Source organism: Macrobrachium nipponense, chromosome 16, assembly GCF_015104395.2.
Source record: "Macrobrachium nipponense isolate FS-2020 chromosome 16, ASM1510439v2, whole genome shotgun sequence".
Lineage (NCBI taxonomy): Eukaryota > Metazoa > Arthropoda > Malacostraca > Decapoda > Palaemonidae > Macrobrachium > Macrobrachium nipponense.
The window spans coordinates 62,075,050-62,085,049 of NC_087209.1; the positions used below are offsets into that span (position 1 = coordinate 62,075,050).

The 10,000-nt window shown below is 36.4% G+C and overlaps 1 protein-coding gene across 4 annotated transcripts in view; it reads right to left on the reverse strand.

Annotated features, from left to right (window-relative positions):
- The window catches only part of LOC135195770 (teneurin-m-like), an 823,709-nt gene that overhangs the window by 103,001 nt on the left and 710,708 nt on the right, over positions 1–10,000 (reverse strand). The window lies entirely within an intron of this gene.

The window sequence follows — 10,000 nt, forward strand, 5'->3', positions numbered from 1 at the left end:
ATTAATAATAATAAGAGTAATCGAATATTAAGCCACAAACATTGTTTAATATCGAATTCACTATACCCTGGGAATAACTTACACCCGAAGGGAATTACAATTGCTAGGTGCTTCTAGACCGGCCAGAATTCGAACCGTGGCTTGGTTTAGAAACAACGACAGGCAGTGACTTTGACCACCCAGCCATCATGATGACAGTAGCATAAATAAACTTATTCAGAAGCAAGGAGATCAATTCTCTCATAAAACAGAATGAGGAATCTGATCACACAAGTTCTATTTGCAAATAGCAAAATCTCTTCCTGATCACGCAAGTTCTATGTGCAAATAGAGACAATCTTCCTGATCACACATTTCTATTGGCAAATATAAAAACATATTTTATTTGCAAATAAAAAAACATATTCTATTTGCAAATAAAGAAATCTTCCTGATCATAAGTTATATTTGCAAATAAAAAAATTCTGGTCACACAAGTTCTGCTTTGCATATGGAAAAAATCTTTTTGATCACAAATTATATTTGCCAAAAGAAACAAAATCTTTCTGATCTCAAGTTCTATTTCCTTATAGAAAAAAAATTCTTTCCAACAACACAAGTTCTATTGGCAAATGAAAAAAAAACCCTCCTGATCTCATAAGCTCTACTTGCTACTTGAAAAAAATCTTTCTGATCACACGTTTTTATTTACAAATAGGAAAAAAATATTTCTGTGTTTTGAAAACCACCACTCCGTTATTGTCCTAAATGGGTAATCAAGTATGCATGAGCTAATAAGAGTAATTAGTTCTAATCAACGAGTCGTGACTAGGTCATCCCATAACCGGCGAATTAATTATTTTTTACGAAAAGAACCGTACCGGAAAATCTCTATTGTTTAGCTCCGTATTCTACTTTAAACACAATAAAGGGATGGAATGGAACATATAGAATTTAGGCCAAAGACCCAAGCACTATGAGCTATGAGGTCATTCAGCGCTGGAAAGGAAATAGAGAGTAGATAGTTTTCTAAGGTTAACAAGAGGTAAACCTCGCAGTTGCACTACGAAATTATTGTTAGGAATGAAGAAAGATAATATTAATGGAGGTACAGTAAAAGGAATGAAAAGGGTTGCAGCTAGGAGCCGAAGGGACGCTGCAAAGAACCTTTATTAATGCCTACAGTGCACCCCGTCAGGTGCGCTGTCGGCACTATGCCCCCTACGGGGTTATCACAATAAAGAATAACTCAGACGTATTGACTCTTGAAACATACATTCTCGGTTCTGGGAAAAACTCTTGAAGTTGCTGAGCGTCACTTGCCCAAGCCCGCAGAGAGCTGGGAAAAATGGGGTAGGAAAAAAGTGGGTGGGAGAATTTAACCAGGGAAGATTCGATGGGGGTGGAGGAGGTTGTAAGATTCAGGAAACACGGAAGAAGGAATTAAATACTAAAGTTTAGTAACGGCTTACTGCTAATTAGCACAGACTAAGTGTATGTATGTATGTATATATATATATATGTATATATTTCACATATATACATATATCTGTATATTATAAAGAACATCATATATATATATATATATATATATATATATATATATATATATATATATATGTATGTATGTATGTAAGTAATATATAATATATTTATATACATACATTTATAACCATTCAACAAATCTGCATACTGGATAATGCTATACTTCCACTTGCATAGATGAGCGCCATTCTCATCCAACAATAAAAAAAAAGCCCTCAGAAAGGAATTCCTAAATGCAGGTCATCCAATAATACAGACATACACACGAGAGATGGCTTAACTAAGAGGTTTATCAAAGATTTCCAATGCTAAATGTTTACCGGACTAGGAAGCGATCTACAAGGATCCATTAGCGAAAATCTCCATCGATCTTTGCTTAAAAGGTCCGGCTCCTGAATCGGCGCGGAACTTCAGTGGGGTTGGGGTTTGAGGGGGTGGAGGAGGAGGAGGAAGAGAAGGGGGAGTGATAAGAAAATTTTTACATTATTATAATTAATCTATTATATCTTGCATAATTCTGGTTCTCAGAATGGATAGTACAGGTAAATATTATCCGGAAGATGGCAAGTTTCAGTTGCATTGTACCTACACACACACACACACGCACACACACACACACACACATACACACACACACACACACACACACACATATATATATATATATATATATATATATGTATGTATGTATGTATGTAGTATATATAAATCCAAAATTTCTGCCACATAACTATCAAAATATTCCATAAACTTATCCATTATTCTAATATGAAAATGCGTTTACTACTGAAACGCAAGCGTTCAGTATGTCAAAATCAGAACTTAAATTAAGCCTTATTTTACCTAAAACAAGATCGATTATATTCATTTCCCTATGTATGAAGTCTATTCCTTTGTTTGTTTGTTTGTTTGTATGGTGTTTTTACGTTGCATGGAACCAGTGGTTATTCAGCAACGGGACCAACGGCTTTACGAGTCTTCCGAACCACGTCGAGAGCGAACTTCTATCACCAGAAATACACATCTCTCCCTCCTCAACGGAATGGCCGAGAATCGAACTCGCGACCACAGAGGTGGGACGTCAACACCATAACAACCACGTCATTGAGGCGCTGAAGTCTATCCCTATCTTTCTACTCTAACAGCCTAAACTAATTTTAAGCTCCTTTATTTAGCAAATATTTAGTGAGATGCTTAGGCCTCAACTCTTATCCCCCTTTCTACTTGAGTGAAACTTAGAAAAATCTAAAAAGTATCTAGAGGAGGTAATACAAAACCAGATGAATTTTTGTTCTTGTTTTTGTTTGTTTGCTTGTTTGTTTGTTTAACAAATATTCAGTAATAGACTAAGGCCTTAACTCCATTCCCACCTCCCCTCATGCACTCAAAAAGGAAAATTAAATTTTGAAAAATGTAAAAAAAAAATCTTCGGTAAACAATACAAAACCAGACGAATGTTTTTCAACAAATATATTGTAAAATAATAAGGCCTAAGGCCCATCTCCACCTCCCCTCATCACCCCGAAAAGGGAAAATTAAACCCCAAAAAATTCAAAAAGCATTTATTTTACAGATATTTCACTTCTCAAAAGGGAAATGAAACTTTGCATAATCTGAAAAGCATCTAAAGCAGAGAATGTCTAATCAGTCAAAAAATTTTTGTACAAATATTTCATTTCCCAAAAGAAAAATGAAACTCTGTAAAATCTTAAACAAAATCTATAGCAGACAAAACCTAACCAGACATACATTTTCTTTTAATAAATATTTCATTTCCCAAAAAGAAAATGAAATTTTGAAAAATAAAAAAAAGACTAGAGCAAACAAAACCTAACCAGACATATTTGCTTTTAACAAATATTTAATTTCCCAAAATGAAAATGAAATTTTGCGAAATCTAAAAAGGATCTAACGCAGACAACGCCAAACCAGACGAATGATTCACATACTCTTGAGACAAAACAGCGTATGCAGAATCAGCCAGGTGCGAAGACTAGCCTTCTCAAAATACGCTTCCGGACTGACAAGCGGCTGTCCACCAACAGAAAAGAGAGAGAGAGAGAGAGAGAGAGAGAGAGAGAGAATGGATTCAAATGAGGACGGTGTTTTACAGAGAGAGAGGAAGTAAATGGATTTAATAGAGGACGTTGTTTTAAAGAGAGAGAGAGAGAGAGAATGGATTCAAATGAGGACGGTGTTTTACAGCGAGAGAAGGAGAGATAGAGAGAGGAAGTAAATGGATTCAAACAACAGAGGACGATGTTGTAAAGAGAGAGAGAGAGAGAGAGAGAGAGAGAGAATTCAAATAAGGATGGTGTCTTACAGAGAGACGCAGGGGGAGTTGAATCAAATGAAGACGGTGTCTTACAGAGAGACTTGTTAGTCCATCCGAGGAGACATCGTGGGCTCACTTATCTGTAGGAGCAGGTTTTACTGTTCATTCACAGTGTCCTAATGATTTAGTCTAGCTTTTTTTTGAAACTCTTCCACACTGTGTTGCTATTTACAACTTCTGGTGGCAGTTTATTCCACGAGTCACATATCTTGCATGTAAAGATGTTCCCGCAATGAGATGTGTTTTAAGAGAGAGAGAGAGAGAGAGAGAGAGAGAAAGTTATCATTGCAGTAGCAACGGGAAACACAACACAGCACTTTTCGGAGGACACCCCTCCCCAATAAAAAATAGCGGTGGGGCTGAAAGAACTTACCATTCAAAATGGTAAAAGCGTTTGCTAAGCGCTAAAACGCATTACCACGCGACGAGAGTCACAGAAAATCCGATCAGCGTTCAAACGACACTAGCGCCGAAAATCGGTACTGGACCAGCCCCTCCCCCTTCCCCATCTAATCCCCCCTTAATTTTTTTTTGCCTCCCAAAATCCTTCAAGATCAAATAATTGCAGTGGTATTGAAAACTATAATATTATAATAATAATAATAATAATACTAATAATAATAATAATAATAATAATAATAATAACAACAGTGATAATATTACATATTAAAGAGGGTTTGATATGAGTATTAAGCTGCCGCTCCCAACAGCCTCCTCATATATATATATATATATATATATATATATATATATATATGGTATATATATATATATATATATATATATAGTATATATATATATATATATTATATATATATATATATATATATATATATATATATATTAAGGCAGGGGCAAGTTAAAGAAGTTGGACAGGCAAGGCAGAAGACATCAAAGACCATGACTAAAGATTTTAAAAAGGCAGAAAGCATCGCAGCTGGGGCCTCTGAACCGAAAGTACCGTCTACAGTGTGCCATGCAAGAAAATAACTTGGGAGAGACAGATCAATAAATAAATATTTCTGTTCGGTCAAGTCTATCAAAGCAAGTGTCAGTTTTTGCCATTTTTAGTGTTCTTCTTTACCATCATTTCAATAATAAAAGTCAGGTTGTCCCTTCACTGTAGAGGTGATTTTGCTTTCATCGCGAGAAAGTGATTTATGTTAAAATAACTATTTTTTATTTAAGTAGTAGTTTCTTAAACGATTAGGAAACAATGCTATTATGTACATCGTACATCGTCTCCATTCTACAATAACAGACAAGACGATAAAATCCTAAACTACATCATTATCCTAACAGGAAGTTCACATTTTAAAAGCAAACAAATAATTTCAGAACCACACCCTAAGCCTCTCTCTCTCTCTCTCTCTCTCTCTCTCTCTCTCTCTCTCTCTCTCTCTCTCTCTCTCGCTTTCCCCTTCTCGAACACCGCGCTAACAAGAGTAATTCAAAAAGTACTTTATCAACGAAGGTATAAACACAATTTTTGTTTCTCTTCGTGGAATTACGTCCGCCAACTTTTCAAGAAGCAAAAAAAAGTTGGCCGGAGTTGGCCTCAACTCCCTCGAGGAGAACGGAGTAGTTGGAGGGTCAAGGGATACAAGTTGGTGGGTAGAGACGGGATACAAAACGAGGGGAAGGGGGAGACACGATATACTCTAAGCTCTAAGGGGAGGGGAGTGAAGAGGGTCAGTTATGGCATCAGGCGAGGGGTATGTGGCATGGTATACCCTGAAGGGGGTAGGGGGAGTATGGAGTGGATACACCCTGAAGGGAGAGGGGAATATAGAAGGGGATTCAGCCTGAAGGGAGATGGGAAGGCATGGAATAGGACACAGTCTGAAGGAAATAGGGGAAGGTATGGAAGTGGATACACCCTGGACAGGGAGGGGGGAGGGGGGAGGCCAATGGAGGGGGATACAGCTTGAAGGAATTGGGGGGGGGGGTGGAAAGACAGATACAGACTGATATGATGGATAAGGGAGAAAGAGAGAGAGAGAGAGAGAGAGAGAGAGAGAGAGAGAGAATATGAATTTGAGAGAATGGAAGAAACGTCTCAAGGCGACTCGGCAAAAAGGCAAGACGAGAGAGAAAGGGAGGAAGGAAGAGGGGATGCAACGAAAATGAAAAGGGAATAAAAAAAGGGAAAAACTCTGGAATTGGTGGAAATAAATCACTGATTATTCTTACAGCTCTTCTTCATGTATATGTTTCTTTCAATAATGTATATATATATATATATATATATATATATATATATATATATATATATATATATATATACAACAACAAACGCAAAAATATGAAAATTTGACAGCATTCTTACTGCTTATGTCGAGCTCCACAAAATAAAATAAAGAAAATACAGCAAAAAGAAAAAGCCTGAAGCGAAGTTGTATGTATGTACGTGTGTGTGTGTGCGTATGCGTGTGCGAGAGTGTGCTTGCGCGCACGCACAACCTTTGGGTCAAGAGGATGTGCATACTTAAGTGTATGCAAAGTTTCGGAAATTCTTTATTTCTCCCCTGCTTCCCGGACCTTCTTAACCACGTCGTTTACGTCAGCAGTTTCCCCGGACGCCGGAGAGAGAGAGAGAGAGAGAGAGAGAGAGAGAGAGAGAGTTTGCTAAGGGAGTCAGAAAAACTAAAGGGATTCAAACAGAGCACGGTGTTCGCGAGAGAGAGAGAGAGAGAGAGAGAGAGAGAGAGAGAGAGAGAGGAAACTTTATATAGCCTTGCGGAAAGCAAAAAATGAACATCATTCTTTGCATGTAGTATATGCTTACGTGTAACACAAAACCGCCGGCCAAAGTTTAGCCGTAACTTTCGCGCTGGCGAGGTTCGCCTCTCTTATGAAAATGGACGATTTCTTTGCTCTGCCTGCACAGTCTTCAGAAGGCGTTGTGCTCTCTCTCTCTCTCTCTCTCTCTCTCCGTTCCTTCCATCTCTGTCCTCTCTCTCTCATGCAGCAATTTGGGACGCTGCATTTGTGTGCGTATATATCTATTTCTCTCTCAGTCATACAGCATTGCTAATTATGAACGTTGCATTTGTGTGCGTATGTGTATCTCTCTCTCTCTCTCTCTCTCTCTCTCTCTCTCTCACACACACACAGCATTGCGAATTTGGAACGTCGAGCGCGTGCATATACTATATATGTATATGTATATGTATATGTATATGTATATGTATATATATTATATATATATATCCATATATTATATATATATATGATATATGTGTGTGTGTGTGTGTGTGTGTATAATATACATTTTGTTGCAAAGCTGTAACTGAACACCTCCCCCAACCACAAAAAAAAAAAAAAAAAAAAATTAAAATAAAAGTAAAACAAAATGTCAAAAATTAAGAGCCGCAACCGGAGTGTGCTGCCAAGAGTTTCCTCATACACAATTGTCGTCCATTTATTGAGATTTCTCTCGACACTTGATACCCGTAGCACGTTCCCTGTTGTTTGAACTAACAGCCGACATTCGCCCCACCCCCCCTCTCCTCTCCCTTTTCTTTGTGACATTCTTTGTTTGGGTTGATGTCCGCAGTATTTCACAATATTTCACGAAATAGAATCAAAACCCTTCAAGAAATACAATAATAGTATTCACGACGTTATAATATGACCATTTTCGCGACAAGCGGTTAATTGTTGATATGAGGAACCATTTCAACACAGTATTTCATATTCAATTAAATTCTTTAACGGTTAAGTCGACTTAATCATTAGATGTGAGGAGCGGGAATTGCACAGTTCATTGCAAATATGTGATTATCTATTTCTTGGAATTGCGTTAATTATGCCTCCTCGTGGTAAAATCATTCTGTGGATATTTAGCAATTCCAAGATTTCACTGATTGATCATGGTTACTAAAACTGGCGTCACAACGTTTAAAAACAATTTTTTAGTAGCCTTAATCAATCAGTCATATCTTGGAATTGGTAAATAACCACAAAATAATTTTAATCACGAGGATGAATAATTAACGTAACGTAAATATATAATCGATATATACATTTGCAATGAACTGTACAATTCCCATTCCTTACAACTAACGATTGATCTAAGTTTAATCATTTCATCGAACTCAAAATGCTCTACCGAAGCGGGTCCTCATTATCTACATTTCACGGAATATAAAATTTTAACTACGCACCATTGCATCATTAATAATAGTATATTCCCTGCCATGTTCAGCTTCACAAAACAAAATTCACCTCACGCCATTTCATGAAGTACAGAAGACAAAAATGCAGAACCTGACAAATACAATATTCTCAGTCACCAGTAACAAATACAGTCGCCGTCGTTACTGGCTAACCGTCAGAACAGGTCTTTGTTTCATAATGGTGTATGAATCGTTTCCCAAAACAGAGGACTGTTGCAGTTGAGGGGGCGGGGGGCACCGGAACATAATCAGTGGGAGCCAAAGAACTGAAAGGCTATTACTGGGCGTTCAAGTGCTTATGGCAGTTCGGAAGGATTACCAAGGATACCAAATTCCAGTAGGAATTTAGTTCTCGTTGAGGCGTTGGGGATAAATCAACACTGACACTGTTTTCTTGTTTGGATCTTTTGTTAATGTATGTATCTCAGAATTATGCATGAAATGTCTGGCCGTTACTAGATTTTTTTTTAATGAAAAGTGTTGGGTTATGTACGTAATAGTTAACTGTGTCAAGTATGAATGTATATAGAATTTTATATATATATATATATATATATATATATATATATATATATATATATATATATATATATATATATATATATATTATTAGCACATAAAAGAAACTCATGCGTAGGTGACCCGAATACAGCTATTGCGTTCCACGAAGTGTGAAATATTCTATCTACTATCTATCTATATCTCTAATCTATCTATCTATATATATATATATATATATATATATATATATATATATATATATATATATATAATAGATATATATATATATATATATATATATCGTATATATACGCACATATACAACACAAACGCAGACACTCCACCCGGCGTGAACAAAGCAGACGCAATCACTTGCGGAGAGTAAAGACACACAAGAAATATTGCCGAGTTCTGTATCAGCTTTATACAAAACCTTCTTCTATGAGTAGCATTGTTCGCTTCCGGAAATGGTTTGCATAAATCAAGCCAGCATTGTGTTTTCTCTCTCTGTCTCGCCTCCTCCTCCTCCTCTCTTCCACACGAGAGAGAGAGAGAGAGAGAGAGAGAGAGAGAGAGAGAGACGAGAGAGAGAGAGAGAGAGAGAAGAGAGAGAGCAGGGCGCTTGGAGCGAGAGAGAGAGAGTTCCATTCGTCCGATTTCTTCCCCGGATGTTGGGCGCTGAGAATATGACTGATATTACCGTCATTTTCATGGTTTGTATATAAGTATATATATATATAAATATATATATATATATATATATATATATATATGTTATATTTATATAAATATATAAATATATATATATATTATATATATATCTATATATATATATATAAATATATATATAAAATGAGGCTTAGAGAATACTTCCTTTTCGCACCAATATTCTGGAATTACTTCCTAGGTAATATACGAAGGATGAGGATTGAAATTCGAGTATAGAATTTAGGCCAAAGGCCAATGGCTGAGACCTTTAAGGCCATTCAACGCTGAAAGGGAAATTGATTAACAGTAAAAAGGGTTGAGGGAAGAAAAGTAAAATGAACGGCGGTATAGTTAAAAGGAATGACAGGGGTTGCAGCAAGGGGCTGAAGGGGCGCTGCAAAAATTCATCAATAACGCTTACAGTGCGCCGCGTGAGGTACGCTGACAGATAACGGATCACTCGATTGCTAGAAGACTTCTTGGACATATTATCTCAAGTTATTGTCATGAGAAAACACTCGTTAACAAAAAAAAAAAAAGCAAAAAAAAAAAAAACAAAAAAAAAATATAGTGTGCTGTAATACATGGAAAAATTGGTAACAATAAAATAACAATGAAAGCCATAACTATGATGAAAAGAACTATTAATTATAATAATCTAAACCAACAGAGACAGTAACAGCAATAATAATAATAATAATAATAATAATAATAATAATAATAATAATAATAATCAATAATACAAAATCTA